The sequence below is a fragment of the Mesoplodon densirostris genome, chromosome 2 (assembly GCF_025265405.1).
Source record: "Mesoplodon densirostris isolate mMesDen1 chromosome 2, mMesDen1 primary haplotype, whole genome shotgun sequence".
In the NCBI taxonomy this organism is placed as follows: Eukaryota; Metazoa; Chordata; class Mammalia; order Artiodactyla; family Ziphiidae; genus Mesoplodon; species Mesoplodon densirostris.
The window spans coordinates 19,646,432-19,667,806 of NC_082662.1; the positions used below are offsets into that span (position 1 = coordinate 19,646,432).

The 21,375-nt window shown below is 42.8% G+C and overlaps 1 non-coding gene and 1 pseudogene across 1 annotated transcript; both read right to left on the reverse strand.

Annotated features, from left to right (window-relative positions):
* Window positions 1–16,482: 16,482 nt before the first annotated feature.
* On the reverse strand, window positions 16,483–17,148 carry LOC132502591 (RNA transcription, translation and transport factor protein-like; annotated as a pseudogene).
* Window positions 17,149–17,983: 835 nt separating this feature from the next.
* LOC132484688 (U6 spliceosomal RNA) lies at window positions 17,984–18,090 on the reverse strand. Its single transcript, XR_009531250.1, has one exon. It is a non-coding gene; the product is annotated as a U6 spliceosomal RNA (small nuclear RNA).
* Window positions 18,091–21,375: the final 3,285 nt, after the last annotated feature.

A 21,375-nucleotide genomic window follows, 5' to 3' on the forward strand; every position in this document is an offset into this window, starting at 1 on the left:
TAGCAAATGCCCTATAAATGTTAATCGGACTGGCTACATAATTTGTGGGGCTCAGTGCAAAATGAAAACGTTCAAAAATTAAGATGACAATAGCAGAGCACTAAGTCAAGTGCAGGGCTGTTCCGAGAGCGGGGTCCTGTGCAACTACACAGGTGGCACAGCCATTGAAGCCTGCCCTGAAGGTTAGCAATTATTATTATTACTCATAATGCCTAGAGAAATAATAAGAGCAAGTGAGGTACAAATACTTACTCACTGGAATCGCTTTCTGCCTCACATACCAAGTGCCCCTTTATCTTTTGTGCTTTAGTATCCCAGTCTTGAAAAAGATGATACTGGGAAAAGTAGAGAAAGTAAGCACCGCTCAGCTGGGGCTTGAGCTGGGCAGTTTACCAAACTCTAAATCTGCTGCAGGTGGTGGTGGGAGCATGTGAGGCAGGTGGGGAGGGAGATACACCAAGGAATTTTGGAAGTAAAACACTTCCTCACAAAAGTGTTGTCATGTGTGGTTAAGAGCACCGAATTTCATTCCGAGCACAATACCAGGGTTGGCAATTTTTTTGAAAGCCAAACGTTAACCTCTGAAAACGGTCTGTTGGCACTGCACCTCTTCTTGAAGAAGTTATGTTTTATTGGGATTTATGTCAGAAAACCACTTTCCTTGCGCACTGTTCTCAGAATTGCACAAGTAAGACCCAAGTGTAAAATATATACCTATGAATTTCCTTGATCCTAAAACAGCTCTTTCCTGATTTGTGGATGATAGTACAAACATCACGCCTGAGAGGGCCGTGCTGCTAGCTAGAGGGAGACTCACAGGGACAAATTCTGTGTGTTAAAGCCATGGAAGTATGAGCCCGTCTCCATAGACAAAACCAAAACCTTGAGTCAGTACATCAAGCTTAATTTTATTGTTACGACTGTTTGATTTAGACAATTGCCATGGATGGTGCTCGGCACTGCCTCTGTCTCCATGAACAATCAATTAGAAGCATGCTCTTTAAATGCGTTTAATAAGACATGCCTGGTGTTTCCTAGATGCCTTCTCACTCTAATGAGTAGGCAGCAAGCCAAGTTCCCCAGACTGAGGAGGACTCAGTGTTCCCTTTTAGACATTCCTTACTTGTGGGTCAGAAACTTTGGGGCACATACATAAACACATTATCAATTTACCTATATGCAGACTCTTTTAACCTCAGGCTCCCACTAGTTCTGCTCTGTGGGTGAATTCACCACTACTGCACATATTTGTTTACCTTATTCCTTAGATGATCTCTTCTAGCACGTGGATTCCTACCTTGAATACGCTTAAGGTAAAAATCACTTGTTATATCTTACCCTCCTTTTTAATGTCTTAAAATAACATTTTTCCCAGTTATAAATGTCCTGTGTTTATTGTTAATATTTTGGAAATAAACTATAAAGACAACAAACATTACCTGTGATCATACCACTCAGAACTAATTACTTCTAAGACTTTTCTGAATTTCTGAGCATTTCTATAATTGTTTAAATTGGGGTCATACCATATATACAGTTTTATAATGTGTTTTCTTCCTCACTGAACATTTTATAAAGAATTATCTTCTGGGGCTTCCCTGGTGGTGCAGTGGTTAAGAATCTGCCTGCCAGTGCAGGGGACGCAGGTTCGAGCCCTGGTCTGGGAAGATCCCACATGCTGTGGAGCAGCTAAGCCCGTGTGCCACAACTACTGAGTCTGCACTCTAGAGCCCACGTGCCACAACTACTGAACCCGCGTGCCTAGAGCCCCTGCTTGGCAACAAGAGAAGCCACTGCAAGGGATGCCTGCGCACTGCAAGAAAGAGTAGCCCCTGTTCACCGCAACTAGAGAAAGCCCGCGTGCAGCAACGAAGACCCAACGCAGCCAAAAATAAATAAAATAAATAATAAATTTAAAAAAAAGAATTATCTTCCCTCCCTGGCCATTAGATAGTTTTAATAGGTATAATTTTTAATCACTGCTGTATCAGTTATGAATTGGGTTCAATTGCCTGTAACAAAAACTTGAAATAATAATAATGTTGATCATGTTAGCTTACACTTATTACTGAGCACTTAAATGCCAGGCATTTTTCTCACAAAAGAGCAAGGGAAATGGCTCAAGAAGTAGCAGAATGTTACAACTTTCAGAGGTCATTCTGCTCACAGTTTTCAGTTATTTTAGGTCACGTATATTAACCCATTTAATCCTCACTCCAAACCTATGAGCTAGGTTACTATTATTCTTTCCATTTTATAGATGAGGAAACAGGTATACAGAGTGGTCAAAACAGATTAGAGTTTCACTTATTTATTTATTTTTTGTATAATGAGAAGTCAGGAATAGGGAGTCCAGGACTGGTATGGCAGCTTCAGGATATCCAGGCTCCTCCTTCATTCTTTCTTCTCTGTTATCCCTAGTGCTGGCTTCTATACTCAAATTGCCTCATGGTCACAAGATGGCTGCTGGAGCTGAAGGCATCATGTCTACAGTCCAAAAAAAAAAAGAAAGAGTAGGACAAAGTTCAAAAGGCATATGCTAGCTGAATCACCACCCACCACCCACACTCAAGGAACTTATTAAGTCAGAGACAACAATACCCACTTATACTTAATTGGCCAGAACTGAGTCTTGTAGCCAAACCTATCATCAAGGGAGGCTAACCATTCTTATTCTCAACAAAATTAGAGTTCTGTTTGTAAGGAAGAAGAGGGAAAGGAAAGATGTTGTGGATACATTAAAAGGGTACATTTCATTACATGGTTGTAGCATAATTGATTTATGTAGAAACGGTGATGATGATAATAAAAGCTAACACTGAACAAGAACTAACTACATGCCAGATCCTGTGTTTATCATTTTATCTGCACTATCTCATTTAATCATTTAATCCCCATTCTACAGATGAAGCGATTGAACCTTTGAGACATTATAAGACTTTCTGACAGTATATAAGGCTGAAGGAATAAAAGGTAATTTAAAACAGTTCCTGTGTTTTCAAGGAGTTCTTAAACTAGTGAGGTACACAGTATTTGTAAAATTGAGTTTTAGGTTAGTTTTACATGGTTCATAATTGACTTATCTTAATTTTAATCAGATTAGTTTTATATCATCCAAGATGCCCATCAATTACTATCCAGTCCCAGAGAGTAACAATAGGCCAAGTAAAAAAGCTTGCTTACAGGTATCTATTCCTTTTATGGGTGTCACTGAGCCTATAGTCAGAGACTGTTTGAAGCACAACACACAAATAGACAAATATAGTTAACTTGACTAAGCTTTGTGGTGCCAGACATTTGGTGAAACATCATTCTGTGTGTGTCTGTGGAGATGTTTTGGGATGAGATTAACATTTGAACAGGCAGACTGAGTAAAGCAGGTTGTCCTCCCTAACGTGGGCAGCCTTCATCCAATCAATGCAAGACCTGAATTAGAACGTCTGAAAGAGGCTGTATAAGAGGGAACTTCACCTGCCTAACTGACTGAACTGGACGTTCTGCTCTCCGACTGGATCCTGAAGGCGCTGTGGCTGAGGCTATTAGCTAACAACACACGTGGTGGGGGAAGGTCACTCTTGAAAGTGAGACCTAAGCGGGCTCACTTCTGTTACTGACCTCACGTTCCAAGTTCATGTGCCTGACACACGGTGAGTCCAAATAAACCAAAACGCTGGACTTTGGAGCAGAGAGAGGTTTATTGCTGAGCCATGAAAGGAGAATGCGTGGCTTCTGTCCCCCAAAACCTGAACTCCCCGAAGGGTTTCAGCAAATCATTTTTAAAGGCCAGGTGAGGGAGGGGGTGGTCACAGGGTATGTCATCAGCTCATGCACAATTCTCTGATTGGTTGATGGTGATTGATCCTTAGATAGGCCTACATGCACACGATCATCAGGTCGTTAATTTCTTGCATTTGGTGGTGGTTTTTAGCATCTGAAAAACTCAGGAAATATGCATGAGATACTATTACCTGGGTACTTCAGAGAGGAGCTACAGCAGAGGATATGGGGGAGGGGTCTGTCCCAGGAAGGCCCCATAGGGTCCTGCTCAGTTACACTTACATGATGGCTAAAGTCCATGCCTTGCTCCGTGCAGATCCCTTTATTCTGACATTATTGGGGAGCACCTCCTTCATGGGTCCCATGGGTCTTTCTTACTAAGGGGAAAAATTGAAAGAGGGAGGCTCTTGGGATGAACTACAGCTCCGTAGCTGCAGCTGCTCTTGGGCCACAGCTGACACCCATCTTGTCCCTCCTCCACTATCCTCATGCTCGTGTCACTTCTTCTAATCTTGATGGCTCACCCATAGTGGTCTGAGCCCCTTGTCACCATGCCCTTCTCAGGTCAGGGTTGCAGCACTTGTCCATTTGCAGTACAGTTGTCAAGTAAGCGATATGAAGAGAGACCTGACTAGATCACCTGGGTTCTTTTTTCTTGGCTGTGCCACGCAGCATACAGGATCTTATTTGCCCAACCAGGGATTGAACCCATGCCCCCTGCATTGGGAGCTCGGAGTCTTAACCACTGGACTGCCAGGGAAGTCCCAGGATCACCTGGGTTCTACACGCATTCCTCCCTACCCCCGTGGTATCACTGTAACCCTATCTCTTCCTGCTGAAGGGGTTGGTTGGCAGTCCTGAGGCATCGTATCCCGGGCTCAGCATTGATCTTTGTACCTGGTAGGTTGGCGGCAGGTTGGCAGCAGCTAGGTCAGTCTTGGTAAGTGGGAATGTACATCAGGCGTCAGAAAACTACAGCCCTCGGGCCAAGTCTGGCTTGCAGCTTATTTTTGCACAGTCCATGTACTAAGAATGGGTCTTAACATTTTTAAATAGTTGAAAAAAAATCAAAAGAAGATTTATATTTATTTACTTGTTTATTACCTGACTCCCTCTGCTGAATGTGTTTCTTTTTATTTGTATTTACTTACTTATTTTATTATTTATTTATTTTGGCTGCACCGTGTCTTAGTTGCGGCATGCGGGATCTTTAGTTGCGGCATGCATGTGGGATCTAGTTCCCCCACCAGGGACTGAACCCACGTCCCCTGCATTGGGAGCATGGAGTCTTAACCACTGGACCACCAGGGAAGTCCCTGAATGTCAGCTTCTTAAAAGCAGGGACTTGTCTGTTTTATTCATGCCAGAACAGTCTCACATCACAAAAGCACATAATAAAATGTGAATCTATGGAACCCTTGTGCATTGTTGGTGGGAATGTAAAATGGTGCAGCCACTGTGGAAAACAGTTTGGCCCTTCCTCAATAAATTTAACATAGAATTACTATAGAACATAAACATAGAAATACCCAGCAATTCCACTCCTGGTGTATATACTCCAAAGAACTGAAAACAGTGTTTGAACAAAAATTTGGACATGAATGTTTATAGCGGTACTATTCACAATAGCCAAAGGTGGAAACAACCCAAATGTTCATTAGCTGATTAATGGATAAATAAAATATGGTATATTCATACAATGGTATATTATTCAGCCATAAAAAGGAATGAATTACTACCACATGGTTGAATCTTGAAAACATTATGCTAAATGAAACAAGCCAGACACAAAAGACCACATACAGTACTGTATGATTCCATTTATAAGAGATATCCAGAATAGGTAAATCTATAGAGACAGAAAGCAGATTGTGGTTCCCCCTTCTGGGGGAGGGGGTATGGGGAGAGCCTGCTCAATCGGTATGAGGTTCCCTTTTGGGGTGAAGAAAATGTGCTGGAACAAGGTAGTAGTGATGGTTGCACAACATTGTGAATGTATTAAATGTCACTGAATTTCACATTTTAAAATGGTTAAAATAGTATGTTATGTGCATTTTACCACAGTAAAAAAGGACATAAAATTAAAAAAATTTAATCTATTACTGAATGTTTAACATTTGCATTGTTTCCACATTTAACCCTGAGATAAATATCTTTGTACATTTTGGTTAGAACAGACTTCTCAGTTTTGAATCACTGAGTCAAAGAATATTAAAGAATTTAAGGACTTGATAGACATGATCAAAATGCCCTTTGGAAATCTGTACCAATTTCACTCTTCTTATTCAGTCAATAAACATAGAATAAACATGTAGAGTTTATATTCTCTGCTAGAACTGGGAGTACACTGAAGAATAAGCCACAGCTCTCAGGGGGTTGAAATTTAACTGGGTGATACAGTCATGTAAGTAGCCAGTAACAATAAGGCATAAGTGATGGAAGTTTAGGGTGACACTGAAACAAAGAAGGAGGACTTAATTCCCTCTGGGTTAGGAAGGGAGATGATATCTAGGAGATCTAGGAGTTTTCCCAGCCTGGGTCAGCTACTCTCACCAATTCTGGACATCATCTTAAAAAAGAAGTTGCAATTTTTAAGATTTTTATAGATTAAAACTTTTACTTCTTAAAACTACGTTTATTTGATTGTTAGTGAAATGAAGATTTTTCTCATGTTTACTGACCATTTCTGTTTCTCCTTTAGCCCGTGTTTCAATTTGGATGTAAACATTCTTCTCATGATGTTGAAGAGTTCTTTATATAGTAAGGATACCTCTGTTACAGTTATTTTCATGGCAAATATATTCTGCTAGTTTGTAGTTCGTTTTCAAATCTTGTGTAGGGTGGTTTTTAAAGACAGCTTTATTGAGGTATAATTTACATACCATAAAATATGCCCACTGTAAGTGTACAAATCAATAATTTTTAGTAAAACTTTTAGTAAAATTTAAAGTGTACAATTCAGTGATTATATGTGTATACATATATAGACAAATTCTCTCTATATGTATGCACACACATACATATGGTGTATAAATATAGAGTAACTATAGAATTGTGCAGGGTGTTCTAAAAATATGTATATATCTTTCACTGTATATAGTCATAGTGTTTTTATTATTATTTTTGAGCTCAAACTACTGTAGAGATTAAAAACACCAGTAAACAAGTCTTCAACATGCTTTTTGGAACCATATTTCATAATCAATTGTTATTTATTTTCCTGTCTGGAACATGAGAGGAGGCACACAGTTATGGGGGAAAAAATCACATTAGATTTTTTCACATGGAGAGACCTTCAGCATGAAAAGCAAAGAGGCAGAGATTTAATTGTTTAGCTTCACTGCTGCTGTACTGGCAACTATGTGACTTGGTTCACAGGCAGCCCGCAGGCGTGTGGGAAGATCAGAAGACTTGGAGCCCTCTGTGAGAAGTTGCCTCAGTTACCCAATCCTGATTTAGGGCAAGATGACCTCTGTTTTAGCCCTGCCCTACGTTTTGACTTTCCTCCCTCTCCTGGCTCCATGTGTACACAGTGTCCCATTTTAAAGCACCTTCTTCTTTCTCTTTTTCCTTTCCTGAAGTCTGACTCCTTCTAGAATGCTCTTGGCTCAGTGTTAACTGTTGCAGAGGCATGACTTCTGGATGATTCCCACTTTTAGGGGGCATTTCAGCTCAGGTCCTTGCCTTGATGGTCAGAACATATCACCTCCAGGCATGCTCCCTACATCTCATCTCTCTCCTGGGATTTCGTCTCCCTTTGCCCCATCCTGCCATACCCCGGAGACAGGGAGGCTGGGTCGCCCAGGTATGCCTTTGTCTCCTGGGCTTTTATGCTGTGAAGTCAGTGTCATTATCTCTATTTTCAGTTGAGGAAGCTGAGCTCAGGAGAAGACAAGGGTTTTTGCCAAGATCCACAGGTTAAAGCAGTACAGACATTGTCCTTCTTTGTTCCTGCCCATGACTTGCTTGGGGAATCCCTTGCTTTCCATGTCTTGGTAAGAGGCAGAGCCTACCTCACAGTATAGATGCTTGTTTTCCCAGCCTCCCTTGTAGCAAAGGTATGGACCTGTGATCTAAGCTTCACCAATCACATGCCCCTTTTCCAGAGTTAGACAGCAGGCTGGAGCCGCACAGGAGCAGGGACCACAGAGAACTCTCCCTGGTGGCAGTGGTGGTCACAAGAGTGGCAGAGACCAGTGCCCAGCCACCATGCAGCATTCCAAGAGGGGCTGCTCCTCTGTTGGAAGTGATGCGTGGAGCCTGGGATTTAAACCCTCAACATCATGGCAATCTTGGGAGTGAGTGAGGTCCCCACTCACTATGAACTGGGCTATGAACTGTCATCTTTTAATGGGCCATATAGTTTTGGGTAATGAGCTTCTTAGTGTCAAACTCGACACACCGAGGATCAGAGAACCTTCCCACAAATTTTGGCATTGCCTAAGTGCCCTGATACCCAAGTACAATTCTGGGGGAAGGGGAAGGGGAAGGATGTGGCCTCTACATATAACGAAGATTATATTTTTTTCCCATCCACGGAGGTCAGAGTTCAGAGCCAGATATAGTGTGACGTAGACCAATAAAGAAAATATTATATCTTGTATCCAGGTGTTATGGAGCAGAAAACAGCTGCACTTGGGAAATAATTCACATTTTAATTTTATTTAGATCTCCTTTTTCCCCTACCCTCATAATCATAGTCAGGATGATTGACTATTCATATTGAGAAGGAAAACCTGGTCTGGATCTGAAAGTTTTATGGCTGCGCATTAGGACATCCTCTAGTTCTGTTGATTGATGCTGAGTTGAAAGACAGGGTCTGTGAAGGAGCAGCCAGCATCTGTCCTTCCATTTCACCTCCTGTTTGGCCACAACTCTGACATCAGCCCTCTTTAGGAATGCAATGCTCGATTCACTGGGAAATCCTGAAAGAGCTGGAGACACTAGAGGGAAGGAAACAAGGGCTGCTGATAATAGGCTAGTGTCTCAAAGCCTACAAATCTACATGGAATAAGTTCTCAGACCTGGGATCTTGAGGCTGAGGGGGAAGTACAGGAGTGCCCTGAGGGAGGCATAAAGAAGCAAGGACCACAAAGAACTCTCCTTGGTGGCTGAAGTGGTCACAAGAGTGGCACAACTGTTTAGCTGGAGCCAAAAAGACTAACAAAAACTCAGAGAATGCAAATAATTAAATGCTCATTGCTATAGGAATTGCTGGTACTTAACTTACCTAAAAAGGTCCCAAGACATCACTCCTATTTGAAATGAGGGCACAGGCCCACAGACAGGTAAGCACATCTCTAGTTAGCGGCAACATCAGGATGGAAATGGGTGAGTGTTGACTTCTCTCTAGTGTGATTATGCAACGTTACTGCTGCTTCTGGTTAACTGAATGTTCTAATTACTTGTACGTGTTCACTGATATCAGAAAAATGTCAAGCTTGTTGGCAGAGTATGGAGCATACAGAAGGTGTCGTGGGTGGTGGAGTGGAAAGAGGATGAGCTTTGGAGTCAGACGTGGCTTTGAATCCTCATCTCAGCCACTTTCTAGCTCTGGCTGGGAACCCTGGGGTAGTTTACTTAGTCCCCCTGAGCCTCGACTTTCCCATCCAAAGATAAGGATGAAATATTTATCCCTGATAGGATTTCATAAGGATTAAATGTTAATATATGTAAAGTATCTTGCACATATGTGGTCAATAGTGTATTAATGTTATTATTCTCTTTTCTTGTCCATGATTAAAAGTTAATCAATAAGAGAGTACTTAACTCAGTACCAGATATTAATGTAGTTTCATCTCTGCTGGTAGGGACCCAAGGTCAGGAAACAACGGGTATTAAGAAAATAAAAGGTGAAAACTTAAATATTATCAAAATTGAAGAGCATAATCAAGGCTGCTATGTTTGGATGTTCAGGTTGTGTACCACTCAACACAGGGGTACAGTTCACACAAACCCAATGTAGATGGTGCCCTCTGGATTTGTTCAGTGTACAATCTGAACAGTCATATGTGGTGGCTTTCAAGATAATAGATGATTAATAGTCTTCAATGAATAATTGGATGTTTTGTAAAAGAAGACCAGAAAGCAATTAAAGATGTCTTTGGATTTTATGGTTGCAAGGGCCCTTGGGGATTATCTAGCTCAAGTTCCTAGTTTTTCAGATGAGGAAACTGAGATCCAGAGAGGGAAAGGGACATGCCTCATGCAGGGCAGAACTGGGACAAGAACCACATCTTTGGTTCTTTGCTGATTGCCGTTCGTGTTGATGAACAATTTTCTTTGTTGGTAAGAGTTACTATTCTGAACTACATCTTTTTAAAAAATTTATTTATTTTTGGCTGTGTTGGGTTTTCATTGCTGCACGCAGGCTTTCTCTAGTTGCGGCGAGCGGGGGCTACTGTCCATTGAGGTGCACGGGCTTCTCATCACGGTGGCTTCTCTTGTTGTGGAGCACAGGCTCTAGGCGCGCGGGCTTTGGTAGTTTTGGCACACGGGCTCAGTAGTTGTGGCTCACGGGCTCTAGAGCACCGGCTCAGTAGATGTGGCACACGGGCTTAGTTGCTCCGCAGCCTGTGGGATCTTTTCAGACCAGGGCTTGAACCCGTGTTTCCTGCATTGGCAGGCGGATTCTTAACCCCTGCACCACCAGAGAAGCCCTGAACCACATCTTAAACTTCCATAGAGAAGGAGGATTTATAGCTGCTTTGCTTCTTTTAATCTTTGTCAGGAGCAGACTCGGGATGGCTAAGCAGAAATTTGTTTAGTTCTGAGTCTTTACAAGTTTTCTCAGGGCACATGATTCCTGTTGAGCAACACCCTTGAAAACATTTTGTTTGCTTCTGCTTTGACTTGATATTAGCTGGCAAGCTGTGTGGTTTAGTAATACCCTCAACCAGGTTGCTAGCTTGGTAGTAATCTGAGAACAATGTCTCTGGAGGCCCGCTGAGCTCCTCTAAGGTTGCTATGGAGAACTGATGAACTGCTCCAAATTATAATTCAGAATTAAACAGGCAGAGCCTTAGTGGGGCCTATGGGAGATGGCAGGAAGCTGATATCGGGCAGTAAGTGCCTTGGGTTTCCAATTAATAGTCGGCTATGTATTGCCAATTCATTTTCCCTATCCTCCACCACCAGAAATCAGCCAGTAAATGGATAGGTTGGAGGCAATATGCCACTAGGTGCCATGGGGATGCCAGGAAGGCTAGTTGGTCTCTATCAGTGGCATAGACTTGAGGAATTCAAGAGTGGAAGAGTGCTGAGGGCTGGCACCTTTGGGAGGGGGCTGTGTGGAGGAATTGAACCTGAGCCATGCTGTGATCGTTGGGTAGGCTTGAAGCAGAGGAGGTAGAAGAGATGAGAAGGGGAATGCATTTTAGGTGGGGGAAATGACAAGCTCAAAGGCTTAGAGGGAGGAATATACCAGATGTGTTTGGGAAATGAAATATGGATCAATCTAGTTGGAATAGTGAGAAGTTACAAAAGGAAGCTTGGTCTAGCTTGGTAGGTTCTTAACCTCCAAGCTATGGGGTTTTGACTTTACTCTGAAGGTAGTGGAGAGCTATGAGAGGTTTCTAAGATGTAGGCAGCATTTGGTAGGTAACTTCAATTTAGTCTTTGAGTCTTTGACCTAAATATAGGCAGAAGAATAAGAAGGGATGCTGAATGACCAAAAGGGTAGATTATGCTGGTCATTTGCCTATTGCTCTTGACCCTTATCTACCTTTCTATGCTCTGCTATGTATCAGAGAGAGACAAATGATATTTTCCAGACTCCCGAGCTAGCCGGTTTCTGTTTAGGTTTTGTCAACGAAAGGCACTGGCAGATGAAAGGAAGAGAGAATTGCCTCCCTTTCTGACTCTGGTTTCTTGTGGTGTCTTTGGCATCAGTGACAGCAGTACAGCTGAGCAGTACGGCGTTGGTGGTGGTGACAGCCTTGGCTCTAGTGACAATGGCAGCAGTGGATCTGGGTGGTGCCTGTGGACACAGGAGCAATAACCTGTAAGTGCAGGCTCCCGGGCTCCTGCTCAGGTAACTGGGCTCCAACAACCAACAGGAACTTTAGGGATACTGTGCCCTGGGCTTCAGGTAACATTTTTGCACCTCTAGCCCAGAGTGGTGATGGTTTCCTGAAGTTAATAATCTTTGAGTAATCGCCCCTCTCCTCTTCTGCTGCTCCATCTCTTCTATACTCTTGTAGCCAGTTCCTTTATTAAATTCTTCTGTCTGAAATACCTAGAACTGGTTTGCTTTCCTTTGATTGGATCCTGATTCATACAGTACCTAGTATACTTTCTTCACTTGGTTTCTACGACACCACACAGGGTTCCCCGCCCCATCTTAGTAGACACTCTTTTTCAGTCTCCCTTGCTGGCTGATTCTCCCTCTTCAACTTGACTCTTCATATTGGAGTGCCCTAGGGCACGAGAACGGTTAATGACTTTCCGTTAACTATTCCGTGAATAGTTAATTTTCCAGTGATCTAAAGCCCTAACCTTATCTGAATACAGCTCCATCACCCAGGAGCACGGGAATACTTTCTTTTTATTGATGGGGAAATTTAAGATTTCTTGCCCTAAGGACTATTTTATTCATACCATCTTGAGAGGTGATGCCACATGTTGCTTCTACCTCTGAAGCTGAGGCTAATCCCAGATTATTATAGCTGAAGAGGAGTCAAAAAGGATTTGCTCACTTGTAGGACAGTCACTCAGTAAAAAATACGATTGTCCCCAGTAAAAAACCCACAATCCCAGCACTGGTCATCTCCTTTGCAGGTTCAGAAACTACTTTTTTGTTGAGCCCACCCTGAAATCAATCAAATTCAACAATATAGGGTATCCCAGTAAAATGCTTACACTTTTCAGCTGTTAGCAATATAAAACGTAAACCACTATTTTAAATAATGAATTACTGCTGATGGGCATTAGTGGTTTTAAGATAACTAAAGTATCTCAACAATATTGAATGTTACAATCTATAAACATGGTGTATACCTCTCTGTTTAATTAGGTCTTCTTTAATTTGTCTTGGCAATGTTCCCTCAGAATTTTCAGCTTTATGGTCTCGCATGTGTTTTGTTAAAATTATGAAAATGAATTCTACAATTTTATATCTAACTTTTTTTTTCTTAACATTACTTTCAAAGCATTCTATCATGTCCTTTAAGGGTTTTATTAACATTTGTGGGACTTCCCTGGCGGTCCAGTAGTTAAGACTCCACGCTTCCGCTGCAGGTGGCAATGGTTTGATCCCCAGTGGGGGAGCTAAGATCCTGCATGCTGCGTGGTGCAGCCAAAAAAAAAAAAAAAAAAGTAATGGCTGCATAATCCAGGTGGCAACTTTTAAACCACTAATATTACTGGTTTTGCTTAATACCTTTCGTTAGTGATAATTTCTGCACCATGTTTCATTTTATTTTTTAGTTTTTTTGGTTTTTGTTGTTGTCGTCTTATTGCACCAAGTTTTATAACATCAGTTTTACTGTATTAAGCAGGTCCAGTGTTGCACTGAGCCCCTTGAGGAATACAGCCTAGAGTAAATGCAGGCTCAATTACAAAGCCAACACTTCAAATAAAGAGATGTTTTAGTGCAAATGTCAGTTTACCTTGAATATCTTCCTAATCATGTAAGCAAGATTTTCTTGCCAACATTAAATATATTAGCCCATGATCTCTTAGCTACTTCATTGTGGTTAAAAAATCTTCTACATTTTGACCACATTAAACTTAAAAACTTTTGTGCATGAAAGGACACAATCAACAGAGAGAAAAGGCAACCTATGGAATGGGAGAAATTATTTGCAAATCTTATGTCTGATAAGAGGTTAATATCTAGAATAAATAAAGAATTCCTAAAACAAACAAAAAAACCCCCAAATACCCCAACCAAAAAATAGACAAATGACTTGAATAAACATTTCTCCAAAGATGAATACAAGTGGCCAAGAAGCATGTGAAAAGATGCTCAACATCACTAATCATCAGAGAAATGTAAATCAAAACCACAATGACATATCACCTCACACCCATTAGAAAGGCTATATAAAAAAAAAACCCACATCTCACACCTGTTAGAAAGGCTATTAAAAAAAAATAAGAAGGGTTGGTGAGGATGTGGTAAAATTGGAATACTTGTGTACTGTTGTCAAGATTGTGCAATGGTGCGACCACTATGGAAAACAGTATGGAAGATCCTAAAAAAATTAAAAATAATACTACCAGGTGATCCAGCAATTCTATTTCTGAATATATATCCTAGAGAATTGAAAGGAGGGTCTCAAAGAGATATTTGTTCAACCATATATAGAGTAGTATTATTCACAACTGACAAGAGGTAGGAGCAAACCAAATGTCTATCAACAGATGAATAAACAAACTATATATGCATACAATGGAATATTATTTAGCCTCAAAAAGAAAAGAAATCCTGCCACACACTACAACATGGATGAAACTTTAGAATGTTATGCTGAACAAAATAAGCCAATCACAAAAGGGTAAATACTGTATGATTCCATTTATATGAGGTATGTAAAGTAGTCCAATTCATAGAAACAGAAAGTGGAATGGTGGGTACCAGGGGCTGGTGAGCAGGGGGAAAAGGGGGGTTGTTTAATGAGTATAGAGCTTCTGATTTACAAGCTGAAAAAGTTCTGGAGATCTGTTTCACAACAATATGAATATACTTAATACGACTGAACTGTACAGTTAAAAATGGTTAAGATGGAAAATCTTACGTTAGGCTTTTTCACTACACACGAAAAAATAGTCTCCATTTTGCTATATTTCAAGGATTTTGCGGGGGAGCCCTACTGATTCAATCTTTACTCAAATCTAATCTTGAACTTCAATGTCTCTATAATACTCCATATTATTAGATGGCTGTGCTGAATTCCATCACAAAGAGTATAAACCCGCAATCATTCAATCAACAAGCATTTAGCGAGCTTCTTTCTGGTATGTGAGGTGGGCGTCTGTTACATTCTGGAGTTCCAGAGCTGAGTAAATAGTTTTTGCCCAGGAACTTGCAGGCTTACCCTGTTGTGCTGTCTGATTCTGTTTGAAGCAAATCAGTACAGGCCAAACCTGACACATTCCTGGAGACCTGAATCATGTCCACTCCCTCTGCTGTGTTCAACTGCTGATAGAGTCCTGGGGACTAAATAGAACTCTCATGGGTCAGTGTACCTGGATGAGACTGTCTTCAAAACCCAACCAACTTAGGACAAGACTGACTTCTTCCAGAACGCTCTGAATTTCTCCTGCCCATCAGAAGACTGGTAAGAATGATTCTTTGCAAATATGTTACCAGCTGAACCTGACCTTCCCCACAGCCCTCTGATCCTTGGTTTAATGCTCAAAATATAAGCCTCCCCATTATATATCTTCTTTCACACCCCCGTCTGCATTCTGCTCTGTGTTGCCTCTTCCTACGGCTTTGCTCCCCTAAAGCCTCCCACTGCACCCCCTGGAGCCTCATCCTATGCTAAGCAAACCCTCCCGAGGAGTGTGAGCTCTTCATGGAAATTTCCCTCCACCTCTTGGCTAATAGAAACCCAGAGCTCCTCCGAGAGATTTCTCTGCAGCTCTCTCAAAAGGATACTATGCATCGCCCACATCTCGAACACCTGGGGTCAGAAGGTAGGTTAGCAGCCCTCCTTCCTTCCCAGGGCTACTTCTGAACTATTTCTAGTATGAAAGTCCTTGGTCCTACAATTACCATATAACCTGAGAGCAGGGCAGTACACCAATCTCTGCCCTGCTCTCTCCCCACTTCCTGGTCATCTCCTCTCAGTCACTGAAAACTTTGTGGAGGTGTTATCATTAAGAATGTGGGCTTTGGAGTCAGATGTTCCTGGGTTCCAGTCTCAGGTTTGCCACTTACTCACTGTGTGCTCTTGGGTAAAGCACTTAATAATATCTGAGCTTAAATTTTCTTGGATGTAAAATGGGAGAGTAATAGTAACCACCTTGGAGAATAGTTACTGGCATTCGACAGTCATTCAGCTAAAAAGTGAACAGAAGGGGGCTTCCCTGGTGGCGCAGTGGTTGAGAGTCCGCCTGCCGATGCAGGGGACACAGGTTTGTGCCCCGGTTCGGGAAGATCCCACATGCCGTGGAGCGTCTGGGCCCGTGAGCCATGGCTGCTGAGCCTGCGTGTCCGCAGCCTGTGCTCCGCAACTGGAGAGGCCACAACAGTGAGAGGCCCGCATACCTCAAAAAAAAAAAAAAAAAAAAAGTGAACAGAAGAAAATAATTATAAATTGATATATGTTCTATGAAGAGTTTGAGACAGAATGAAGGAGAACTATGATGGGAAGGGGGTTAGGGAATGAGGTGCCATTTAAGCTAAGACCTGAAGGAAGAGAAGGAGGATGAAATGAGATAAAGCAGGTGGAAGCACCCAGTATGTGTCAGTGATGATTATTACCGTTCGCATTGCTCTAGTCAGCGTCTGGCTCTGAGGCTTCCTGTGAGTTTTCAGCGTCCATGTACATGATGCGTTCCACACCCATCCTGCTAGTTCTCTTTTCTTTTCCCCACTTCCTAGAACTTTATTAAAGAAAAAGCAATGATGGTAAATCTCTAGACCATCATCCATTTTCTGGGGTTTCTCCTTTGAAAATGTGACATTTGATTTCCAAACACATGCCAGAGCGTACATGGTTCCCAATTGTACTAAGCAGGTGAGAAGCTGAAATCCTACAGTGTTTGTCCTCCAACTTTCCCCAGCCTGTGGTCTGTCTTTGGATCAGCAAGAATCGTCTGAACAGCCACTCTGGCTGCATTTATTTTTGTCTGCCGCTCTCTGAGCTCTTCTATATGCAACAGAATTTGAGTAGCTTCATGGAGAACTGCATTTCCTGTGTCCAAACCAAGAATATGCTTGTCTAAAGCAACAGGCAAGCCTTCTTTTGTTCGATTTCCTCCAGCAACTGCATCCTGTTCAGGAGCTCCTGGACCATAATGAGAATTGCCTTAATCGTTACCAGGTAATCCCTGTGACGCTGAACCCAAAGGAGGTTAGCAAAGCCTTTACCCCAGCCTTCCTAGCAGGATTCTTTACATCCAAATTGATCAATGGCTCTGCATTTTTAGTTGCACTGTCTGCATGTTTTGCACCATCAGGTCCCAAGTCTTTGTATTTTTCAGCATTACCTCCATAGTCAAGTCTAAGAGCTAAATCAAGAAGCCAGTCAATTGCTACCTGGCGATCTTGAAAAAACAGTTCATGGCGCTGAGATACCTTTCAAAGAACTTGGGTTAGTCACTGCTGTGAATGTTTCTTAAATTATTTCTGTCTTTAATCTCATAGTGTCTGGTTTTCTGGTCTTCAAGCCAAACAATTGTTTCTAAATTCTGTTTCATCTTTGCACTGTAGTTGGCAGGATTGCGGTGGTCCCAGCTTCTGGCTGTGGTTCCGCAGGCTTCAGCCAGGAGAGGAGAGGGGAAGAGGAGGGGGTGATTCAGGCACCAGCAACGTGGTGAGAGCAGCCTGTTGGTTCTTTGACCTCCTCAGCTCCAGTGACCTTCCCCTCTGTTCCACCTTAGGTACCCACCGTAATGGCCACAGCCTGGACCTTGCATCATCGTTTCTTAAATCTGGGACCACACCCTCTCATCCTTCCACATTTTTTTTAACCCAGTTGCTCCCACAATACCTGTTCTTCAAATTTGTTAAAACTGCCAAGCCCCTGGCCTCTACATTGTCTCCCTCTCTATTCAGTTCTAAGGTTCTAAGTTCCTTTCCTGCCCAGGAAAGACCGAATGCCTTTACCACGTCTTTGCCAATCACTCCTCTTTTGCCCCACCATGCTGTTATACCTGGATGCTGTTGGTGTTTGTGCCATGACAAGGTCATGGTCTCTCTCTCAACTGGGACTTCACTATTGCCTGGCAATCTTTCTGTACCTTCCTGATCAGCTTTCTCTTTCATACTTTATTTTTTATTTATTTATTTTTAACATCTTTATTGGAGTATAATTGCTTTACAAGGGTGTGTTAGTTTCTGCTTTATAACAAAGAGAATCAGCTATACATATACATATATCCCCATATCTCCTCCCTCTTGCGTCTCCCTCCCACCATCCTATCCCACCCTCCCTATCCCACCCCTCTAGGTGGTCACTAAGCACCGAACTGATCTCCCTGTGCTATACGGCTGCTTCCCAAAAATATGGAACGCTTCACGAATCTGCTTCCCCAAAATATGGAACGCTTCACGAATTTGAGTGTCATCCTTGCGCAGGGGCCACGCTAATCTTCTCTGTATCGTTCCAATTTTAGTATATGTGCTGCTGGAGCAAGCACCTCTTTCATACTTTAAACCTTCTTCATCCTCCTCAAATGTCTTCCCTATAGAATAGAAGGGGATATAGAACCTTTCGTGTGTTCCTCTCTTGTTGTCCTGCCAACCCACAGCTGTATAGCACAGGCTGCCAGAGCTCTGCCCATGTGACCTTGGACTCCTTCGTTGTCTGGGGGTACACCAGCACCCCCATGTGCCTTCACTCCCCGCAGCCAGCACCTGTGTCTCTTGTCTGAGGACTGCACTCTGCCTGCACAGAAAACCGGAAGAGGCCAGGAATTTTCATCCTCCCCACCTCCACCCACAAAGCACAGCTCTTAACCTTTTTTCTTTTTTTTTGTGGTACGAGGGCCTCTCACTGTTGTGGCCTCTCCCATTGCGGAGCACAGGCTCCGGACGCGCAGGCTCAGTGGCCATGGCTCACGGGCCCAGCTGCTCCGCGGCATGTGGGATCTTCCCGGACCGGGGCACGAACCCATGTCCCCTGCATCGGCAGGCGGACTCTCAACCACTGTGCCACCAGGGAAGCCCTGTGCTGTGTCTCTAATAATAAACTTTGTACTCATTTTTACAGTTTCTGCCTCCTTGAAACATTCTTGCTTTCAAACGGGGGCAAGAGCCAGGGAGACTTTACTTCCAGCCTCTAGCCCCTGGTGGTCTACTGGTTAGGATTCCTGGTTTTCATCCAGGCTACCCAGGTTCAGTTCCTGGGCAGGGAACTAAGATCTCTCTTTGGGACCGCTCACTGCTGTCTCGAAGTCCTAGATCAAGGCGTGGTGGTGTTGGTTCCTTCTGAGGCCTGTGAGGAAAAAACCTGTTCCCTCCCTCTCTCCTAGCTTCTAATGGTTTGCTGGCCATCTTTGATGTTCCTTGGCTTGCTGCCTTTATCTTTACATGGCATTCTCTCTGTGTCCAAATTTCCCCGTTTTAGAGGGACACCAGTCATGTTGGATTAGGGCCAATTCTCATGATCTCTTTTTAACTTGATTACCTCTGGAAAGGCCCTATCTCCAAATAAAGGCACATTCTGAGGTAATGGAGAGGAGGATATCAACATATAAATTTTGGTGAGACACAGTTCAAACCATAATACCACCTGTATGCTCCCAAGCCCAGGTAGCTTTCCCAAACTATAGATATGCATAGTCATCATCTACCAGATTGCTCCACTTGAATGCCCCACATAGCTATGTTTTCTGGATTCTCAGTACTTTTTGCTCAGTTTGGGGGAGTTTCCAGCCTCATCTGTCCCTTTTCCTCAGAAAGGTGTTTCCCAGTCTCTTGTGGTCAGGCTTAGGCCTGTGAGCTATTCTCTACCAATGGGACTCGCCCATATGAAACTTTGATTCAGAATGGCACAGTTTGAGGAAGGAGGCTTGGCGTGGAAACCATTTTCCTGGCAGTGGCAGAGGTGAATTGCTTTCAGGGATACAGCATTTTCAAGTTGAGCTGAGCTCCTGATGCACAAGTGATAGCATTACTGGTGCAGCGGTGGTTATAATCAAATGGAGATTCTGGTCGAAATGCAGATGGCGGCATTAGCACATCATGGTGGCAACTGCAGTAGCAGAAGCAGCAGTTTCTTCATCAGGCCAGGTTTTTGGTTTTCAGTCCTTTTCTTGGAAGCTTAATCTTGAGCCACTTTCTTCAGTTTCACACAGATTCTGTGGGCCATTGAGATTATTTTAAATACATTTATTTTCTCTGTAATCAACCAGGATCAGCTTCTGTTGCTTACAATTAAGAACCCTGATGCATGTAGACTTCGTATTTTAAGGTGGTTTCTGGAAGTCACAGGCCCTAATCTGTGAAATTGACTGAGTGGAGGAGAATGGTAGTTAATGAGGTCCCAACGGCTGCAGCCTGAAAAGCTGGTGAGCTTTGTTATGCAGTGGCATTCAGTCAAACTGTTTTTTGCTACACGTTGGGACAGAGCCATGCCAATCAGGGCTAGAGGAAATGGTAGAAAACATTTAGAAGGTTGCTGTGTACTGATTTCCTGCCCCTTTTGGCAAAGTCCTCCAAAAGACATTTTCCATTAAGAAGTATCTGCCAGTTCAAGGGAGTAGGTCTACCAGCAAAGAGGGCATTGAGCATTTCCTTCCCCACTCCAGCCCTCCCCCACCTTTTATTTTGGATTGTCTCAAGACAAAGACCTTTAAGTGAGAAGTAGGTTGGCAGAATACAGAGGTAAAAAAGCAGGTCTTCAGACTTAAATCTGTAGGGGAGGCAGAATTGTATCTCTATTGTCGCAGGGTCTCTGGCTGGGCCTGAGAATTAAATTGACTAAGATTATTAGGAGAAAAGCATATGGATTTTTATATGGACATTTCCCTTAGGAAAATGAAGACCCCCCCCTTGACCTCCCCCCCTTGACAACCCCCAATCTAAGTTTATAAACTTAGTTGAACAAAGAGGAGCAACTGTGGAAAAGTAAAACATATGGGGAGACCAAGGTAGGATGAGTTGTTTTTAAAAGGTCTGTTTGTATAGATTTCTCCTGCTTCCACCCCCCATCTCTGGTGGTAAGAATGCTTCTTTCCTCCTGGCATCTTGCACTAGGGAGTTATTTATCTCCTGCTTTCAGGAAGAAAAGAGCAGTGGAGAGGGGGTGGGCACAGGTGGTCAGTGTCCTTCCTGTACCTGCTGCTTTTCAAATGTCTTTAGTTCAAAAATCCTTACGGCAAAGTAGCATATTTGGGGTTGGCATATTCTGCCAATTTTCAGCTCTGGAAAAGAGCTGGGCAAGGTCTTTTGATGAGGGTTATTCATAGAACTGAAACAAATAGAGGAAGCCTGCTAAGATCTTGAAGGTTTGGATTATCAAAGAATCCCCCAGGCTGTTCAGTACAGCCTGTGAAACCCCTAAGACATTGATGGGACCTGTTCTATGTGAGCAGCAGTGTCTGCTGAAGCTTGACAGCCTCCAAGAAGGGTATTCTTCCCAGTGCCCGAACCAGGTGTAGCCACAGTGATAGGGATAGGGTAGGATAAATAAATTTATTTTAACAAAAAATTCCACGAGGGGATTAAAGACAGAGATGGAATTTTAAGGGAGTTTGGGAGACTGTTGTAGGCTAATGACCACTCAAGGAAAGAATCCAGTAACCTAGTAACAATCTATGCTACCTTGAAGGAAGACCAGCACATTCAAGCACCAGGCACACTCAAGCCACAAACCTGAAACACAAGACAATAGATACGGGGTCTGAATCTTGTTACATGAAGTTAGGGAGTTAATGGTCCTTGAAGTGTAGCATTTCTGCCTGTAGCCAACATAGGAATAG